Source organism: Canis lupus, chromosome 1, assembly GCF_048164855.1.
Source record: "Canis lupus baileyi chromosome 1, mCanLup2.hap1, whole genome shotgun sequence".
Classification (NCBI taxonomy): domain Eukaryota; kingdom Metazoa; phylum Chordata; class Mammalia; order Carnivora; family Canidae; genus Canis; species Canis lupus.
In genome coordinates this window covers 104,277,449-104,296,721 of record NC_132838.1, presented here as the reverse complement: position 1 = coordinate 104,296,721, position 19,273 = coordinate 104,277,449, and the positions used below count along the sequence as shown (strand labels likewise).

The 19,273-nt window shown below is 42.6% G+C and overlaps 1 long non-coding RNA gene across 1 annotated transcript in view; it reads right to left on the bottom strand.

Annotated features, from left to right (window-relative positions):
• Positions 1 to 13,072, bottom strand: part of LOC140600401 (uncharacterized) — an 87,698-nt gene extending 74,626 nt beyond the window's left edge. The window contains exons 1-4 of the long non-coding RNA XR_012003666.1: positions 12,935 to 13,072; positions 12,709 to 12,818; positions 4,623 to 4,761; positions 2,287 to 2,390 (exon numbers count right to left, since the gene is read on the bottom strand). This is a non-coding gene — a long non-coding RNA (uncharacterized lncRNA). The remainder of the gene's footprint in view (positions 1 to 2,286; positions 2,391 to 4,622; positions 4,762 to 12,708; positions 12,819 to 12,934) is intronic.
• Between the last annotated feature and the right edge of the window lie 6,201 nt (positions 13,073 to 19,273).

Sequence of the window (19,273 nt, the reverse complement as noted above, 5' to 3'; positions counted from 1 at the left end):
TAAACCACTGAGCCACCCGGGCTGCCCAATCAGCATGACCTTAAAGATATAATCACAAGAGCCATCTAGCAGAATCTCTAACATAAAGAATAAAGGTGTTTTTCAGACTCAGAGTCTATTGAGATGAAATAGACTCTGGAGTGCCAGGCAAGGCAGCACCGGGAGCTCTTACATAACATCTGCTAACATGACCTTATGTACACCCACCTTTTCGGGAGGCCTTTGCTAATGTGACCCCATGGACCTCCAATCAATGACATCCACCTTCTTAGGGGACCCCTCGTCCAAATTTTGCCCTTAAAAAACCTCGGTTGCAATAGATAGATAGATAGATAGATAGATAGATAGATAGATAGATAGATGACAGAAAGATAGATAGATAGATAAGAAAAAAAGAAAAAAACCTCACTTGCAAGCAACTGGGATGATCAGAAGTTCTGGGCATCAGCTCCCCCTTCTCCTGGGAAGCACCACACCAATAAAAAAACCACAGTTGCAGTAATTGGCTGGCCACACATCAGGTACACAAACCCTCATTTGGTTCTGCTGCACTAATACCTTTTACATTTTTATTTTTTATTTTTATTTTTTATTTTTTTTATTTTTTTTTTTACCTTTTACATTTTTAGCACAGTTTCATATTTTAAAAAATTATTATATACACATTGAAAGTGCTAGAGTAGAAAATTGTCATAGTGGACTGAAATTAAATATATATATATATTTTAAAGATTTTATTTATTCATGAGAGACACAGAGACAGAGAGAGAGGCAGAGACACAGGCAGAGGGAGAAGCAGGCTCCATGCAGGGAGCCCACCGTGGGACTCAATCCTGGGTCTCCAGGATCACGCCTTGGGCTGAAGGCGGCACTAAACTGCTGAGCCACCCGGGCTGTCCTAAATATATTTTTAAAAGATTTTATTTATTTATTTGAGAGAAAGAGAGAGAGAGCATAAGCAGGAGAAGGGGCAGAGGGAGAAGAACAAGCAGACTTCCTGCTGCTAAGCAGGGAACTGGAAGTAGGGTTTGATCCCAGGACCCAGAGATCATGACCTGAGCCAAAGTCAGACACCTAACTGACTGGACCACCCAGGTGTCCCAAAATTTAAAAATATTTTCAATGGCATAAAGCTTGTAAATTTATTTATGGATGATACTGCTTCTTTCATTTAATCACACTTTGAGGATAAACACACATAGAGCCAATAAAATAGCTGTTACTTCTTAGTGTTGTACTTCATTGAAATTGTTTCATTTATTATTTGTGCTATATTTTAGAATTTTAAGACAGTTGAATGTTACTCTTAAAAACAAAAACTACCAGTTATTTTACCAGCAGAAGATGGCTTTATGTTGCAACCCAGGACACACAAGATAAGACAAAACTGTGGGTAATTCCAAGAAACAAAAGAGAAGGGGACGCCAGAGGTAGGCTCAGTGATTGAGCATCTGCCTTCAGCTAGGGTCGTGATTCCAGGGTCTGGGGATGGAGTCCTGCATCAGGCTCCCCAAATGAAGCCTGCTTCGCCCTCTGTCTGTGTCTCTGCCTCTCTCTGTCTCTCATGAATAAATAAACAAGAACTTAATAAAAAAAAAAAAAAAAGAAGAAGCAAACAAAGAAACAAAGGAGAGGTACACATTTTAAGGAGGAAAAGGTTAAGTTATGAAGCTAAAAGTCCACTGGAGGGGCAGCCTGGATGGCTCAGTGGTTTAGTGCTGCCTTCAGCCCAGGGCATGATCCTGTAGACCCAGGATTGAGTTCCACGTTGGGTTCCCTACATGGGGCCTGCTTCTCCCTCTGCTTGTGTCTCTGCCTCTCTCTGTCTCTTGTGAATAAATAAATAAAATCTTTAAAAAAATAAATAAATAAAATTCTCTTTAGGATTTTAAATAAATAAATAAACAAACAAATAAATAAATAAAATAAAAGTCCACTGGAGTAAACTGGGAGTTTGAAGTATTGTGGTTTTTCATTAGCTGAGGTGTTTCCCCAGGGGTGGGGTTAGGGGAATAAGCAAAATGTCTCCTCCAAAGGCTGAGATAGTAGAGTAGTACACCTAAATGAAGTCAGCTTCATGTCAGGTCAAGTCCATCTCTTCCTGTTGGTCCACAATTGACCATGAGGTCTGCCAAACCTCCTGACTCTATTTTAGTGAGGTTTCTTATTATTAACTTTCAACAAACATGTTACTAATGAGATTCTTATTTTATTTTTCTGAAAATACAAAGAAGTACAAAGAAGAGTATGTCTGTGACATGACTGTGCTATAGAATAGAAACTTACAGGATGGAAACCTGATTTAGAACTTCTGATCACAAAAGCTGGTATCTCCGGTTCACAAAGGTGAGACCTTTCATTTTCCCAGGCAAACTAGAAGCAAAGTGAAACTGAGAAGAAAATGGAATTTCCAGATTTTAACATGTGAAGTTTTCTGCACACCTTTCAGTAAAGCCCTCTAAGATCTATGAATGATAAAGGGGTGTAAGAGCCAAGGGTAGACCACTTCAAGTTAGATCACTATGGCAGGAAGATTATTTTAGGTGAAAAGCAATCAATACCCAGATTCAGGAAGATTCAGGAAAAGCTCCTTATGTGCCCTTCAACTGCCTAAATTTCCATTGAAAGGAGAGCCTGTACCAGGAAGAGGGATATTAATAGAAATTCCTCTTTACCAAAGACACTTACCTGCATAAAAGGACATTTGTTTTCTAACCATCTCCTCTCACCTTCCTGCTACCCCTCTTGTTAGCTCAGATAAACTGGGCAGCTCAGTTCGTTGGGTGTCTGATGCTTGATTTCGGCTCAGGTCATGACCTCAGGGTTGTAAGGTTGAGCCCTACATCAGGCTTTGTACTCAGAGCAGAGTCTACTTGATATTCTCTTTCTCCCTCTCCCTGTGCCTCTCCTCCTGCTCTCTGTCTCTGTCTCTGTTTCTCTCTCAAGTAAATAAATAAAATCTTTTAAAAAATTCATGTAGCTTCACTGTCTTTGGAATTTCATGTCTGTATGAATTTGCCTTACACACAAAACTAAATTTCCTTTTCTCCAGTTGATCTGTTTCATGTCAAATTGATTTAATCCAGCTAGAGGAACCTTGAAAAGAAGAGGGAACTCTTCTTCCCTCAGAGTGAAAAATACTTACTTTTTTTCACTTTATAGAGGGGGGATTTGGCAGACAGCAGCAAACCCTATAAACAAACTTAACATCAATTTGTGTAATAACACAAACTGATATCAGCTGCCTGAGGAATGTCAAAGGACACATTATGACTGCTGTGTTATCACCCTCAAAAAAGTAAATCAGAATATGAATCTAATTATGAGAAGATGGTAAACATATGCAAATTTCAGGCCACATAAACCTTCCATGTCCTGTGATCTTCAATGCATTTTAATTTTTTTTTTTATTTATTTATGATAGTCACAGAGAGAGAGAGAGAGAGAGAGAGAGAGAGGCAGAGACACAGGCAGAGGGAGAAGCAGGCTCCATGCACCGGGAGCCTGACGTGGGATTCGATCCCGGGTCTCCAGGATCGCGCTCTGGGCCAAAGGCAGGCGCCAAACCGCTGCGCCACCCAGGGATCCCCTTCAATGCATTTTAAACAGTAAATCTGGAGGATCCCTGGGTGGCTCAGTGGTTTAGCACCTGCGCTTAGACCCAGGGCATGATCTTGGAGTCCCATCTCAGGCTCCCTGCATGGAGCCTGCTTCTCCCTCTGCCTGTGTCTCTGCCTCTCTCTCTGTGTGTCTCTCATGAATAAATAAATAAAATCTTAAAAATAAATAAATAAATAAATAAATAAATAAATCTGTCATATTCTATTTTTTAAATGTTTTATTTAAGAGAGAGAGAGACAGAGGCAGAGACATAGGCAGGAGAAGCAGGCTCCATGCAGGAAGCCTGATGAGGGACTGGATCCTGGGTCTCCGGGATCATGCCCTGGGCCAAAGGCAGGCACCCAACCTTAGAGCCACCCAGGTGTCCCAAATCTGTCATATTTTAGATAATAGGGCTTTTTATTTTTCACAACTTTCTGAGTTATTCTGGGTTACATATTCATCCTGTTTATTTGTACATTTTAAAAAGTAATTTGTATACCCAATTTACAACCCTAGGATCAATAGATGCATGCTCTCCTGACCCAGCCAGCCAGTGCCCCTGTATGTTTTCTTAATCCTGGTCTATATGGAGCATCGAAATGGGACCTAAACATGAAATGTTCTTCACAAATATTCCAGGACCAGGGATGCCTGGGTGGCTCAGCAGTTAAGCGTCTGCCTACAGCCCAGGGCCTGATCCTGGAGTTCCAGGATCAAGTCCCACTTCTGGCTCCCTGCATGGAGCCTGCTTCTCCCTCTGCCTCTCTCTCTCTCTCTCTCTCTCTCTCTGTCATGGATAAATAAATAAAATCTTTAAAACAAAACAAAACAAAACAACACACCGTTTCCCATTGCTAGCCAAAACAACACAGGTATAGAAACAGAACCACAAAGCCTCTCACATTCTGTAAACTATTATAACCAGAAGAGGATTCACTCTTACGAAGATGAATTTATGATGAAACTCCAACCAAGTAATAAGAAATTTCTCTGGTGTCATTACATGTAAAATTATTTACCAAGAGAAGTCATCCAGCCAGCACCATACTCGAGTCATTTCACTTTTTCCTTCATAGTCTTCTTAAAGCTAAGTTTTTGATCTGCACAGTCATTTTGAAGCAGGAGAGCTAGGTTGTCTCTTGGAGTTGAAGAATGAATCTTGTAGACAAAGGAGAGTGAGTAAAGTGATAAAGTTTATTAAGCATTAAGCGAGGATACAGAAAAAGCTCTCAGGAGTGAGAGGTTTCCCAACAGAGTTGCTGTGGCTTGCAGGCTTTCTTTTATTGAAAACCAACCAGGGAACCTAAATCCTTTTTAACATCTCTATTGATATCATCATTGAGTAAGGACTAGTGATAACTCCTTCAATGGTTTACTTTTTTAGACCAGTAATTCTTTGTTGGTCACAAGTAGCTGTTATCACAAGACCCCACCTCTGACACCTAGGATAGGATGGTCTGGTTTCTTTCCTTATCTCTAGTTTCCTTTTACCTCTGCATTTTTGGAATTTTTGTGAGCCTGATCCTATAGCCCACTACCTGTCTCTCCCTACCTAGACCCACATGTCCTTAACTCAGTTTTAAATTCACCTTTTTTTTTTTTTTAAATTTTGTTTTTTTATTTATTCATGAGAGACACACAGAAAGAGGCAGAGACACAAGCAGAGGGAGAAGCAGGCTCCTTCCTGGGAGCCCAACATGGGACTCAATCCCAGGACTCTGGGATCACACCCTAAATTAAAGGTGGCTCAACCACTGAGCCACCCAGGCGTCCCTTAAACTAATCTTTTAATTAATTTATTTACTTTTGGTTCATGTCAGTTTAATTCTAAATTTTATTTTGTACCTTTAAAATAGAACAGTTGGGGGGCACCTGGGTGGTTCAATTGGTTAGGCATCTGCCTTTGACTGGGTCATGATCTAAGGGATAGAGCACCAAGTCATGCTCCCCTCTCAGCCGGGTGTCTGCTATTTCCTCTGCCCCTCCCCCAGCTTGTGCTCTCTCTCTCTCTCTCTCTCTTTCTCAAATAAACAAATGAAACCTTTTAAAAAATAAAAAAATTGCTTTAAAAAATATTTTTAATAGGCAGCAGGAGGGCATGTGTGTGGGGGTGGGGGGAAGATAGCAGCAAAGGGAGAAGGAGAGAATCTTCACCAGACTCCTCACTGGGCCAGGAGCCTGACCAGGGGTTCCACCTTAAGAGATTATGAGTCAGCCCAAATAGTCAGACGCTTAACAAACTCAGCCACCCAGGCACTCTAACTTTTTAATATTTTATTTTCATTCCAATGAAATTGGAATATAGTTCATAAAGTGTTTTCTTAGTTTCAGGTGTACAATATAGTGATTCCACAAACTCCATATGTCACCCAGAGCTCATCAGGACAAGTGCAGTCCTTAAATTTTTTATTTTTTTATTTTTTTATTTATGATAGTCACACACAGAGAGAGAGAGGCAGAGACACAGGCAGAGGGAGAAGCAGGCTTCATGCACTGGGAGCCCGACGTGGGATTCAATCCCGGGTCTCCAGGATCGCGCCCTGGGCCAAAAGCAGGCGCCAAACCGCTGTGCCACCCAGGGATCCCAAGTGCAGTCCTTAATTCCCAACCCCTATTTAACCCTTCCATCCACCCACCTTCCCACTGGTAGCCATCAGTTTGTTCTCTCTCATTAAGCATCTGTTTCTGGATTTACCTCTATGTTGTCACTTACTGATTGATTAAATTTCTGATGGAAAGGTAGACTATGATCACTGGAAAGGGTCTTCTCATTGTTCTTCTGATTGTTCATTATAATAATAGTTGTAATTTGTTCTCTACTTTGCTTTATTTCCTTCTGTTGTTCACATATATGCAAGCAGTTCCTGACTGCTTCCTGCTGTGAACAGATGGTGCTTACTACTCAAAACAAATTCACTACAATATCCCCTCTGGACTCTATAAACAATGGCCTTCTATAATGGTTACACGTAGAGGCAGATAGTGACCAATATTGTCCATAGGTAGGGACATCTGTACAACACCTATCACCATGAAGAAGGTATAGAAGATGAGTCCTTCATCCTTAAACAACTTTAAAAATTTAAGGACTGATATATATAATGGAATATTACTTGGGTATAAAAAATAATGAAATTTTGCCATTTGCAATGCTGTGAATGGAGGTAGTATATTATGCAAAGTGAATTCAGTCAAATAAAGACAAATACTTTATGAGTTCACTCACATGTGGAATTTAAGAAATGAAACAGATGAACATAAGGAAAAAAACAAGACATCTAGATAAACCACAAAAGAGAGTGTTAACTGTAGAAAACAAACTCAAGATTGTTGGAGGGGAATGGGTAGGGGCTGGATGAAATGGGTGATGGGTATGAAGGAGGTCACTTGTGGTGACCAACAGTGGGTGTTGTATGTAAGTGATGAATCACTAAATTCTACTTTTGAAACTAATACTACATTATATGTTAACTAACTGGAATTTAGATAAAAACTTGAAATTACAAAAAAAAATTAAGAGACAATTGGTTAATCCTGAAATGATGAGAGATAGAAACAGAAAATGTTTATTTTTAGTTCAGAAAGCTGACCTGTAGCCTGCATAGTTTTGATAAGGATCCAATAAGTGCTGGCTGCTATATCTTTAAAGGGTCTCATGACTTCCTTCACCTCTCATAAATAGTTAATATTGAGCTGACTGATAAGCACCATAGACATTTTTCAAAAGTAGTTTCAGGCTCAGTGGCTGAGCATCTGCATTCAGTCCAGGGCGTGATCCTGGAGACCTGGAATCAAGTCCCACATCAGGCTCCCTGCATGGAGCCTGCTTCTCTCTCTGTTTATGTTTCTGCCTCTCTCTCTCTCTCTCTCTCTCTCTCTGTCTGTCTCTCATCAATGAATGGGTAGAATCTTAAAAAAAAAAAAATTAGTTTTAGGTGTAGAACTTTGAGGAGGGGTGCCTGGGTGTCTCAGTTGGTTAAGCGACTGACTCATAATTTAGGCTCAGGTCATGATCTCAGGATCATGAAAATCAAGCCTTACATCAGGCTACCAGCTCAGTGCAGAGTCTGCTTAAGATTCTCTCTCCCTAGGGATCCCTGGGTGGCTCAGCAGTTTAGCGCCTGCCTTTGGCCCAGGGTGCGATCCTGGAGTCCTGGGATCAAGTCCCGTGTCGGGGTCCTGGCATGGAGCCTGCTTATCCCTCTGCCTGTGTCTCTGCCTCTCTCTTGCTCTCTATGTCTATCATAAGTTTTTTTAAAAAAATTCTCATTTAAAAAAAAAATGATTCTCTCTCCCTCTGCCTAAACCCCTACCTGCACTCTCTATCTTTCTATCTAATATAAATAAATCTTTGGGGGAAAAAAAGATTTGAGGAAATATTTATGATCTAATACTCCCTGAACGACCCACCCCCTTGAGTGCTAAATGCATAACCACCAGCTTCAAACATTAAAAATATATCTTTTGGGGTGCCTGGGTGGCTTACTCACTTTAGTGCCCGACTTAGACTGGGTTCTTGTCTCAGGGTCCTGGGATGGAGCCCTGTATGAGGCTCCTTGCTCAGAGGAGAGCCTGCTTCTCCCTCTCCCTCTCCTTCTGCCCCTTCCCCCCACTCTTTCAAATACATAAAATCCTGAGAAATAAAATTAAAAAAATAAAAGTGTAGCTCTTCTGAGCATGAATCTTGTCCCTCTGCTACTTGAATAAACTTAATAAGTTGAACCATGAAATATCTCCAGAATTCTTTCTTACCATTGTGGTCGATGATCCCACAATTTTGTACCCCAAAACCCAAATTCAGCTGCCAGTCACTCAAAAAACCAATACATATGGTACAGATTTTTATTGTAATTAAATATTAGCTTTACTCAGGAGGCCAGCCGCTTGAGAAGACAGACTCATGTCCAAAAACAAACTCTAAAGTTTCTGCCTGGTCCATGGATTTTTAAAGGACTTGAGGGCAGTAAAATGGAAGCATGGTAGCCTGTAACACTTCTTGATTGCCAGCGGACCCAATGGTGCCACCTACAGGTGTTATGGAGGTGCTTGGAAGTTCTGTATGGGTGCCCCAGAGGGAGGTTGTGAGTAAGGAAAGGGGTAAAGTATAGGCAGGGAGAGAAAGGAGGCTCTTGACTGGGTTCTGAAGGTATTCCTGGCAGACAACGAGTCTAAGGCAGAGCAAACAAGAGATAAGGGAACAGACCAGACTGATATGTGAAGAAAGGCAGATGAAAAATTATTAAATTTCCTTACTATCTATAGCTCATCAACAAGTCCTTGAAATAGGCAGAGTGATATTCCTCTAGGAACTCAACTGTCTCGATGTTAATGCTTTGCTAAGTGCAAAAGGCAATTTTATTCCAACCACTAGGATCCTGTAAGTCTACTTTAACACATAAAAATAAAAATTCATTTGGAAACTTCCTTTATCTCTACCTGCCCCCCCCCCCAAGATACTTGTTGGCAATCATCCCCAAACATATTTCCCACCAGTATACATCTAAAGGTTCTCATAACCCAGGTTTTATTACACAGTAATAAATGACCTTTTCCCAAACCCTATCAGGATCCTGGAAACCTTGCTTATAAAATTCCTTAGAGTCTTACCCTATCTGTAACCTCCTCCCAACTTGAAAGTATATAATTGACCATTCCTCATGACCTCAGTGCAGCTTCTATGCCTATGAATCCTGTCCCTGTGCATTAATAAAACCACCTTTCTGCACCAAAGACATCTCAAGAATTCTTTCTCGGCCATTGACTCCCAACCTGATTGACATTGAAAACTACATCACAGCATCACAGGGGATCCCTGGATGGCTCAGCAGTTTAGCCCCTGCCTTCTGCCCAGAGCTTGATCCAAGAATCCTGGGATCGAGTCCCACATTGGGCTCCTGCATGAAGCCACATCGGCATGTAAGCGTCAACTGCCTGTCTTTTAGCCTCATGTCTCTGAGGTTCCCATAATTAAATTAATTTTTCTCTTTTGAAAAAAATAAAAAATAAAAAAAATAAAAATAAATTTTTTTCTCTCTTGTGAATGAATCTGTCTTATATCAGTTTAATTATTAGGCCAAAGAATCAAGAATGGAGGAAGAAAAACAAGTTTTCCTCTCCTAACATTCATTCTGTTGTCGACAAAAGATCTCTGTGCTTCAGACCCAAAATATAACCTGAAGACAGAGTTGGGGATAAAGAGCTAGCTTTATTGCTTTGCCAACAGAGGAGGCTGCAGCAGGTCAAGGCCTTCAAAACTGCAAGGTAAGGGCTGGGTTTTTGTGGGGGAAATATAGGAGTTAGCAGGTTTCCACAGGAATTGCGTGACTGTGCTGCCAGCCCTGTTTCTCATGTTGTCAGTGTGGAACCAAGTTCCTTAAACTAAAGGCTGAGAATGTAGGGGTTGAGGTTTGCAGGGGAGAGGGAAAAGGCTATTTAGTTTCAAATGCAGCCTCACTGAGGCATTAATGCAGCCATTTTGATTTTTGTTAAACTTGGTGCTTATAAGTTGGTTCCATTTCAGTCACCAGGACAATTGTAGTAAGACCAGTTAGTTTGCAGTGAGCAACCAGTCAATTTTTTCTAGAACGGTTAAAATAAAGAAAAAAGGATAATACCAAATTTTAGTGAGAATGTGGAGGAATTAGAATTCTCATATATTTGTGATAGGAGTGATGTAGTTTTAGAATAGAGATGAGGTTTGGTGGGGTGAAGTCTGGAACCAACAACCATGAAAGAATTAATGAGATGTTAATTGTCCAAAATGGTAGTCTTATTGCAGCGCAGGTCAGGACCCATAGGCAAAAAGAGCTGTACTGGGGTCATGAGGATGGCCCATCAATATAATACTTTCAAGTTGGGAGTGGGTTAGGGATAGTGCAAGTCTCTGAGGTATTTTGGAAGCAAGGTTTCCAAGACTTTGAGGACTTTGAGGGGGCTGACTATTGTGGGGAAAATGTCATTTATTACCCTCTATTAAACTTTAGTCATAAGACCCTTCAGGTGTATATCAGTAGGCCATATGCTTGGAGGATATTTGCCAATGCGTATCTTGGGGCGTTTATAGATAAAGGACATTTCTATAGGATTTTTTCTATGTTCAAATACATTGACAGGATCCTGGGGGTCAGGCTAAGGTTATCTTTTACCTTAGCAAAGTATTAACATCCTGGCAATTGAGTCCCTAGAGAAATCTCACTCTGTTTCAAAGACTTGTCAGTGGGTTGTAGGTAGTAAATACATTTAATAATTTTTCTTCTGCCTGTGTTCCTCACATGATTAACAACCATAGCCATGGTGACTGTGCTTTGCCTGGTCACCTTCCCAAATTCTAGCAACAGGATCATATGTGGAATACCAAAAAGGATCCTCACAGGTGCCCTCCTCCTCAGAATCTGTCAATTGGTGTGGGTGGAAAAAGCATGTTTTTAATTAAGAGCTCCAGGTGATTCTAAGTGAGGCCAGGGAATAACTTGAGGGCATCTGGTTATTTTGAGAATTGAGAACAGGCTTTCCTTCCAGTGGAAGTAACTGGGTCTCTGCTACGTAAGTCTGGGAGGGTCAGGTCCATGCAGCACATGGTTCCTAAGGTGTAGGTGAATGTGTGGGCATCTGTGAGGGGGGAGACCCCCTGAAGCAGAGAAGGAAAAGTCCAGGATTGGTTTCCAAGTAGGAACTCATAGTTTTCTGAATAACTCTTGACACAAAGGACTAAAAAGTTGGGACTTTTCTGCATTTCTAGTAAAAATCTAAAGGACAAGGTAAAAGAAACGGCCAGTTCTCAGGTAAGCCTCCTGTCCCAGGAGAGGCCATGTCATCTTTTTCTCTTGAAATTCCTTGCATTTAGAAATTGCAAATGTTGATTCCTCTAGCTCTGAAGTTCTGCCTCATGTTTTCACCTAATTTTAACACCTTTTCAGAAATGATAGTAAAGGATAGGTCTTTGGAACCCTTCTCCCTTATATCCCTGAGCCTTCTCTCCCTTTTCTCTAACCTGCCTTCTAGGAGGTCATCAACAGTGGTCATTTTGAAATAAAGTCCTGAATGTATTGAAATATTCCCATGGTGATGGATCCAGAGGGGAAGAAGGCACTAGTCCAACACTCCTTTTTTTTTTTTTTAAGATTTATTTATTAATGAGAGACACAGGCAGAGGGAGAAGCAGGCTCCATGCAGGGAGCCCCATGTGGGATTCGATCCTGGAACTCCAGGATCAGGCCCTGGGCCAAAGGCAGGCACCAAACTGCTGAGCCACCCAGGGATCCGAGTCCAACATTCCTAATGCTGATGAAGTCTGTTCTGGGACACCAGTGAAGGAAACCATTTCTCATTTAGGTTCCATCTGGATGCTTTATCAGCTCTGTGTAGCTCAGGAGTAAGAAATGCACAACTAAACATGATGGATATGAAGTCTAGAATAATTCTGAAAATTCTCAAAAAATTGGGGGAATGACTCTTGCCCTTTATTTTTTATTTATTTATGACAGTCACAGAGAGAGAGGCAGAGACACAGGCAGAGGGAGAAGCAGGCTCCATGCACCGGGAGCCCGACGTGGGATTCGATCCCGGGTCTCCAAGATTGGGCCCTGGGCCAAAGGCAGGCACCAAACCGCTGCGCCACCCAGGGATCCCACACTTGCTCTTTAGAATAAGAAAAGATACTCTATTAAAATACCAGATGGGTACCTGGGTGGCTCAGTTTGTAAATCGTTGGCCTATTGATTTCTGATCAGGTCATGATCTCAGGGTCCTAGAGTGGAACCTTGCTTTTCGCTCTTAGCTCAACAGTCTGCTTGAAAATCACTCTCTCAGGATGCCTGGGTGGCTCAGCAGTTGAGCATCTGCCTTTGGCCCAGGGCGTGATCCTAGAGTCCCAGGATCGAATCCCACATTGGGCTCCCTGCAGGGGGCTGCTTCTCCCTCTGTGTCTCTGCCTCTCTCTGTGTCTCTCATGAATAAATAAAATTTTAAAAAATCACTCTCTCCCTCCCCTTCTGCTCTTCCATTCCTCTCTCGGTAATGGAAATCTTTAAAAATTTTTAAAATAAAAATAAAAAATTATACCAGCTAATACAGGACACAGAAACTGTCAAAATGTGTTGTCTTTACCAGTCAGATGAGGGCCCCACCTATGGGATGATGATTGGTTTGAAGCTAGTCAAGTGGCAGTTGAAAAGAATTCACCTGCGGTCAAATGATCTAGAAGTTTGTTGAATCCACTGTAAGAGAGCAGGCAGGACAGCAGAGGGGAGGCAGTGAGTAGAGGCTCTGTTTAAAGGGGGCAGGTGAGGAGGTAAGGAATCTTAGCATATTTTCCCTGGTTTGGTCACTGTACCTGCTTGTCGGTAGCCCATTGGTTAGTGAGGGCATATGGATATTTTGAAATGTGTCCCCTGATGGGCCTGTGTTCAGCCGGCGGGTGAGGGGGTGTCACTGGGGGCCCTTTCTACATTCCTTTGTTAAGCCTGCTGCCTAGAAACAGCTTCTATGGAAACTACATATGATGGAACTGGGTATAAATCCACTGTTTTCATAATTAGATTTCTATTCTGAATTATTGTTTTCTGACCACAAGAAAACACCAGTGATGGTGTGTCCTGTGGGGAGTCTTAGGCACTGATAGGAATTTCTGTCCATACAGTGATGTGAGCTTCTTTTATTGGCTTGGGGGGCAGCCCTGGTGGCTAAGCGGTTTAGCACTGCCTTTGGGGGATCCCTGGGTGGCGCAGCGGTTTGGCACCTGCCTTTGGCCCAGGGCGCGATCCTGGAGACCCGGGATTGAATCCCACATCGGGCTCCCGGTGCATGGAGCCTGCTTCTCCCTCTGCCTGTGTCTCTGCCTCTCTCTCTCTCTCTCTCTCTCTGTGACTATCATAAATAAATAAAAAAAAAAAAAAAAAAAAAAGTTAGCACTGCCTTTGGCCCAGGGCATGATGGTGGAGTCCCATGTCGGGCCCCCTGCATGGAGCCTACTTCTCTCTCTGTGTCTCTGCCTCTCTCTCTCTCTCTCTCTCTCTCTCTCTCTGTCTCTCATGAATAAATAAAATCTTTATTGGCTTGGTGCTCTCTGCCAGATTCCTCCCCTGTAATGTTCATATTTTCCCTCTTAGATGTTGTGAGCGATATGCAGAAACCATATTTCAAATGGAAACTTATTTATTTGAATTTCTCTTGCTTGTAGTTTCTTTTTCATTAAAAACAAAAACAAAAACCCTGGGTGAAAATCTGATCCCTTCCACGTTACTGGATGTTTGATAAATTATTCCCATAAAAATAGAAGAATAATGTTTGTTTTCTAAAGACTTTATTTTTTTTTAAAGATTTTATTTATTTATTCATGATAGTCACACAGAGAGAGACAGAGAGGCAGAGACACAGGCAGAGGGAGAAGCAGGCTCCATGCACCGGGAGCCCGATGTGGGATTCGATCCTGGGTCTCCAGGATCACGCCCTGGGCCAAAGGCAGGCGCCAAACCGCTGCGCCACCCAGGGATCCCTAATGTTTGTTTTCTGAGAATATTATTATTCATCTTCTGTTAATTTATGAACAAATTTTAGATGCTCTCTAGTAAGCAGGAATTGCTGAGAAAGAATTGTTGGCTTTCTTGCTATTCCAGCAGAATTTGTAAATGGTATAAAACTCCTCAGGGAGCACCTGAGTGGCTCAGTCAGTTAAGTGTCTGCTTTCAGCTTGGGTCCCTGGGCTAGAGCCCTGTGTTGGGCTCCCTGCTCCGGGGGCAGTCTGCTTATTCCTCTCCCTTGCAAACCAACCCCTCTTGTTCTCTCTCTCTCTCTCTCTCTGTCTCCAACATATAAAAACCAATTAAGAAAATGCCAACCATTTCACTTCCAAGTCTGCCAAGAATTCTTGCCTTAGCTTCTTCCTCTTTCTTACCAAAAATGCATTCCTTGGTCTGTAGGCTGCTGCGTTAGAAATGCAGACCACTATCCCGCCCTAGTACTCCTGAACAAAATCTCCTTTTTCACAAGACCTCTCTAATGTGCTGTATTGAAATTCTTTTTTTTTTTTTAATAAAGATTTTATTTATTTATTCATGAGAGACACAGAGTGAGAGAGAGGCAGAGACCCAGGCAGAGGGAGAAGCAGGTTCCATGCAGGGAGCCCGATGGGGACTCGATCCTGGGACTCCAGGATCACGGCCTGGGCCGAAGGCAGGCGCAAAACTGCTGAGCCACCCAGGGATCCCCTGTATTGAAATTCTAATTCACATTAGAATTTGATAAGTACATATGTAACACAGTAAAACCTTCCACCTAAGAAATGGACACGATTTATACTGTGTGATTTTTTTTTTTTTAACTCACTACTCCACAAACTGTGTATGCCTGTATTGATGCCTTCATTGGACAAGTTATTTTGGATAAACACTTAGTATTTATACTGGTTTTGTGGATCATATGCCATTCTCTTAAGATCATAAAATACATTAGAACATATTACTGTGTCAAAAATTATCTTAGAAACTCTCCTAAGTCAGAACCAGTTGTACTGTAATTGAAATACGATGAGTTCACTGCTCCTTGAGTCATGGATACAAACTACACCAGGTGTGGTTGTCCTACAAAGGAAACTTGATCTACAGCAAATAAGGAGATCACAGAATAAATTCCAAAGTAGAGACTCACAGAGCTAGGGGGAATGACTTCCTTTTATTTGGGATGAGGGTGGATACTTAGCAAGCAGAGCCTTGTCATTTTATGTAGAGCTGGGCATAATATGGCACAAGTGCCTCAAGAAAACACTTCTATACCCACTTGGTAGATCAACGAGGTTTGTGCTCCTCCTTGAATGGAGATTTCGATATCCTACTGAGGTAAAGGTAACTGTAGATCACTCCAGGTTACTTGTTGATCTGCTTAGGTGTGAGGTTGGCTTAAGCTCAAACTGGGCTGGTCCAAGCTCTTCCTCAGGGCAGTCGGGACTTTTGGTTGGATAATTTGTTTCCCTCACAAGAGACTGACTCTGTGTGTAATACCAACGCTGGTCACAAGGACTGGTCTGTTGTTGTTTTTTCTAGATTTCATTTATTCATGACAGACAGAGAGAGGCAGAGACCCAGGCAGAGGGAGAAGCAGGCTCCATGCAGGGAGCCCGCCGCGGGATGCGATCCCGGGACGCCGGGGTCACGCCCTGGGCTGAAGGCAGACGCTCAACCACCGAGCCACCCAGGCTGGAGGACTGGTCCGTCCACAGACTCTGGTCCCAGCTTGCCCGCACTGTGACCTCAGGCGTGTGGGCTTGGTTGAGGTGCGACCGCTGACGGAGGGGCACAGGACCGCAGATTTAGGCCCAGAGCGGGGCGCGGTCTGTGCCGCAAGCCCTCCGTGCGCAGGCGCAGCACTTGGCGGGCCACTCTCTCTGCGCAGGCGCTGTGGGGAGCCATTACCAAGGGTGAAGTCTGGCGAAGTGAGGGCAGAATCGCTTTGGCGTGTTGTGCGCGTGTGCAAGATTGGGCCTGTGGGGCGGGGAAACCAGCCGCCCGGAGTTTCGTGCCCGCTGCCACGTGAGCAAGACGTTTAGGCCGCTTGAGTGGTCAAAATGAAAGGTGGTACTGTTGATCTTTAGCGATGAAGTGATGTACGTTCAAATTTTCCATAGTTATTTTGACCAGTAGGTTTGTCCATTCAAATGATTAGTCATGCTCCCCCTGGAAGAGGTAGCGATGAGGTTTTTATAGAGAGATTCTGGGAGGTAAGCAAGGGCAATGTTTGATTGATATACCGTGAGCTGTTGCCTTATTTTTGGAAGCCCTCGTTGACTGCAATTGTCTTGTTCATTTTCTTCCATTCCAGTGAATTGGCTGTGAAGTTGTGGTTTGCGTACAGAGGCTACCAAGACATTAAAGCCGCCTGAGTCTGTGGTTTCCCAGCTTAATTATTTTAACAGTGGAAACAGTTGGTAGAACGTTATGCGGTTTTGTGTGTCTTGTGTGTTTTTTTTAAATCAGTTTTCGGGGATCCCTGGGTGGCGCAGCGGTTTGGCGCCTGCCTTTGGCCCAGGGCGCGATGCTGGAGTCCGGGGATCCAGTCCCGCGTCAGGCTCCCGGCATGGAGCCTGCTTCTCCCTCTGCCTGTATCTCTGCCTCTCTCTCTCTCTCTGTCTATCATAAATAAATAAATAAGAAATCTTAAAAAAAAAAAATCAGTTTGCAAGGGCTATTCAACAGTTGTGCACTCGCTGTAAGAACGTACAGTCATGGATCTCTGAGTGGCTCAGGGCATGATCCTGGAGCTCCGGGATCGAGTCCCTGCGTGGAGCCTGCTTCTCCCTCTGCCTGTGTCTCTGCCTCTCTCTCTCTCTGTCACTTATGAATAAATAAAATCTTAAAAAAAAAAAAAAACAATCATTTTTTATAATAAATTTATTTTTTATCGGTGTTCAATTTACCAACATACAGAATAACACCCAGTGCTCATCCGGTCAAGTGCCGCCCTCAGTGCCCGTCACCCATTCACCCCCACCCCCCGCCCTCCTCTCCTTCCACCACCCCTAGTTCGTTTCCCAGAGTTAGGAGTCTTTATGTTCTGTCTCCCTTTCTGATATTTCCCACACGTTTCTTCTCCCTTCCCTTATATTCCCTTTCACTATTTATATTCCCCAAATGAATGAGAACATACACTGTTTGTCCTTCTCCGATTGACTTACTTCACTCAGCATAATACCCTCCAGTTCCATCCACGTCGAAGCAAATGGTGGGTATTTGTCGTTTCTAATGGCTGAGGAATAAAAACGTACAATCATGATGGTGCAACAGTCTCATGTCCCAGAACCACCCAGTAGGTCACATATCCAAATCAAAGATACATATTTCATGATGTGTGATACACTTATGTATAAATAAGGAGGGGTTTCAACAAGGGTGTTACAATTATGCTGGGATAGGAGTATTAGAGACGCAGTAAATCCATTTCTACTGCTATGAAGACAGCACCTTCATATAGCATTGGTTAAGGAAAGCAATTTCATTGACGGTTTGGCACAAGTGCTCAAGAAAAGGGCCTCTCTGCCTGTGTGTGTGTGTGTGTGTGTCTTGTGAATAAAGAAATAAAATCTTTAAAAAATCAAGGTTTCAAAAAAAAAATATCAAGGTTTCATGAGGCAACAGATTTTCTCTGTAGTCTCTAGGGTGGAATCTACTAAGAGGACCATGCAGCTGGTTGGCAAAATACATCTTTTTTTTTTCTTTTAAAGAGTTTCCTTATTTATTCATGAGAGACACACACAGAGAGAGGCAGAGATATAGGCAGAGGGAGAAGCAGGCTCCCTGTAGGGAACATGATGTGGGTCTGGATCCTGGGACTCCAGAATCACACCCTGAGCCAAAGGCAGACACTCAACCACTGAGCCACCCAGGCGTCCTAAACCTGAATTTTGTTCAGATCCACTGGACAGGGAAAACAGTTATAATTGATTGTTGACATCTTCTAGTGAATTTTCTAGCATCTTGCGAAAAGTTAGGGATCTGTGTGTTTGGATCCTGTTCATCATGTTCCCATTGGGCTAGTTTCATCTAATGTTTGGCCAGACCTTACTGCAAACATGTGGATCAATTGATATACATCTGAAAAACCAGCTTTGGAACTTTGAATAAATATGTTAAATTCTTCAGTCAGTTTAGGGAACTCTTTATTGCTCAATGTTCAGCCCTATTCCAGGGAAAATAAGATTCATTGTGGAGTGCCTGGGTGGCTCAGTTGGTTAAGCATCTGCCTTCAACTTGCGACTGAGAATAGGCAGCCAAAGAAAATTTTGATCTCCTCCCACCTGTTCAGTGAGGGGAGATCCCAGAGTGGGGCCAGCCTGGACAATCTCCAGAAGAGGGAGAATCTGGGTGGGGCTGTGAAGGGTGAGGGTTCTTGGCTTCTGCTCTCCCTGCTTCTGGTGGATTGCCAGTTCTGTCTTCCCGAGTTTGTGTAGAGGACAATGGCAGGCTGCCCTAATATGTGCCCCTTGGCATATTGGTTTTTTGATATAAAAACTATTTAGGAAACAGCCAATGCAAAAAGGATACTCTGACCCTGAGAAATTAGAAAATCAGTCTCCCATGTTATAGATACCTTTTCTGTACGAAGAGATAAAGAGGTATTCTTAGGGAATTAGGAGCTGAGACGTTGCATGAATAGACTGGTTACTTTTCACTACTTTATTACCACTACCTAAATTCCACTCTGAATTATCTACTAATTGAAGGCCCAAACGGGAGTTTTTCTGACACTGTCAAATTCTCACAGATGTGTTATCTCTTTTTTCTAAAAAGCATAAATATTATCAACATTAGTAATTTTTATGGGTCTCACTTTCATTATTGGGCCTTTGGATGTATGTAACCAGACTTTGGAAATTTTTTCACCTGTAATCTGTCTCTGTCAATTTGATACTTAGACTAGGTAAAATAATTCTGAATGGTAAAGGAATACTGTTCCTCCTCAATAATTTATCTCTAGGGATGACTGGTTGGCTCAGTGGTGGAGCGTCTGCCTTCAGCTCAGGGCGAGATCCCAGGATCCTGGGATCAGGTCCCACATCAGGCTTCCTGCAAGGAGCCTGCTTCTCCCTCTGCCTATGTCTCTGCCTCTCTCTCTCTCTCTCTCTGTGTCTCTCATGAATAAATAAATAATTCTTTTAAAAAGATAATAATAATTTTTCTCAGGA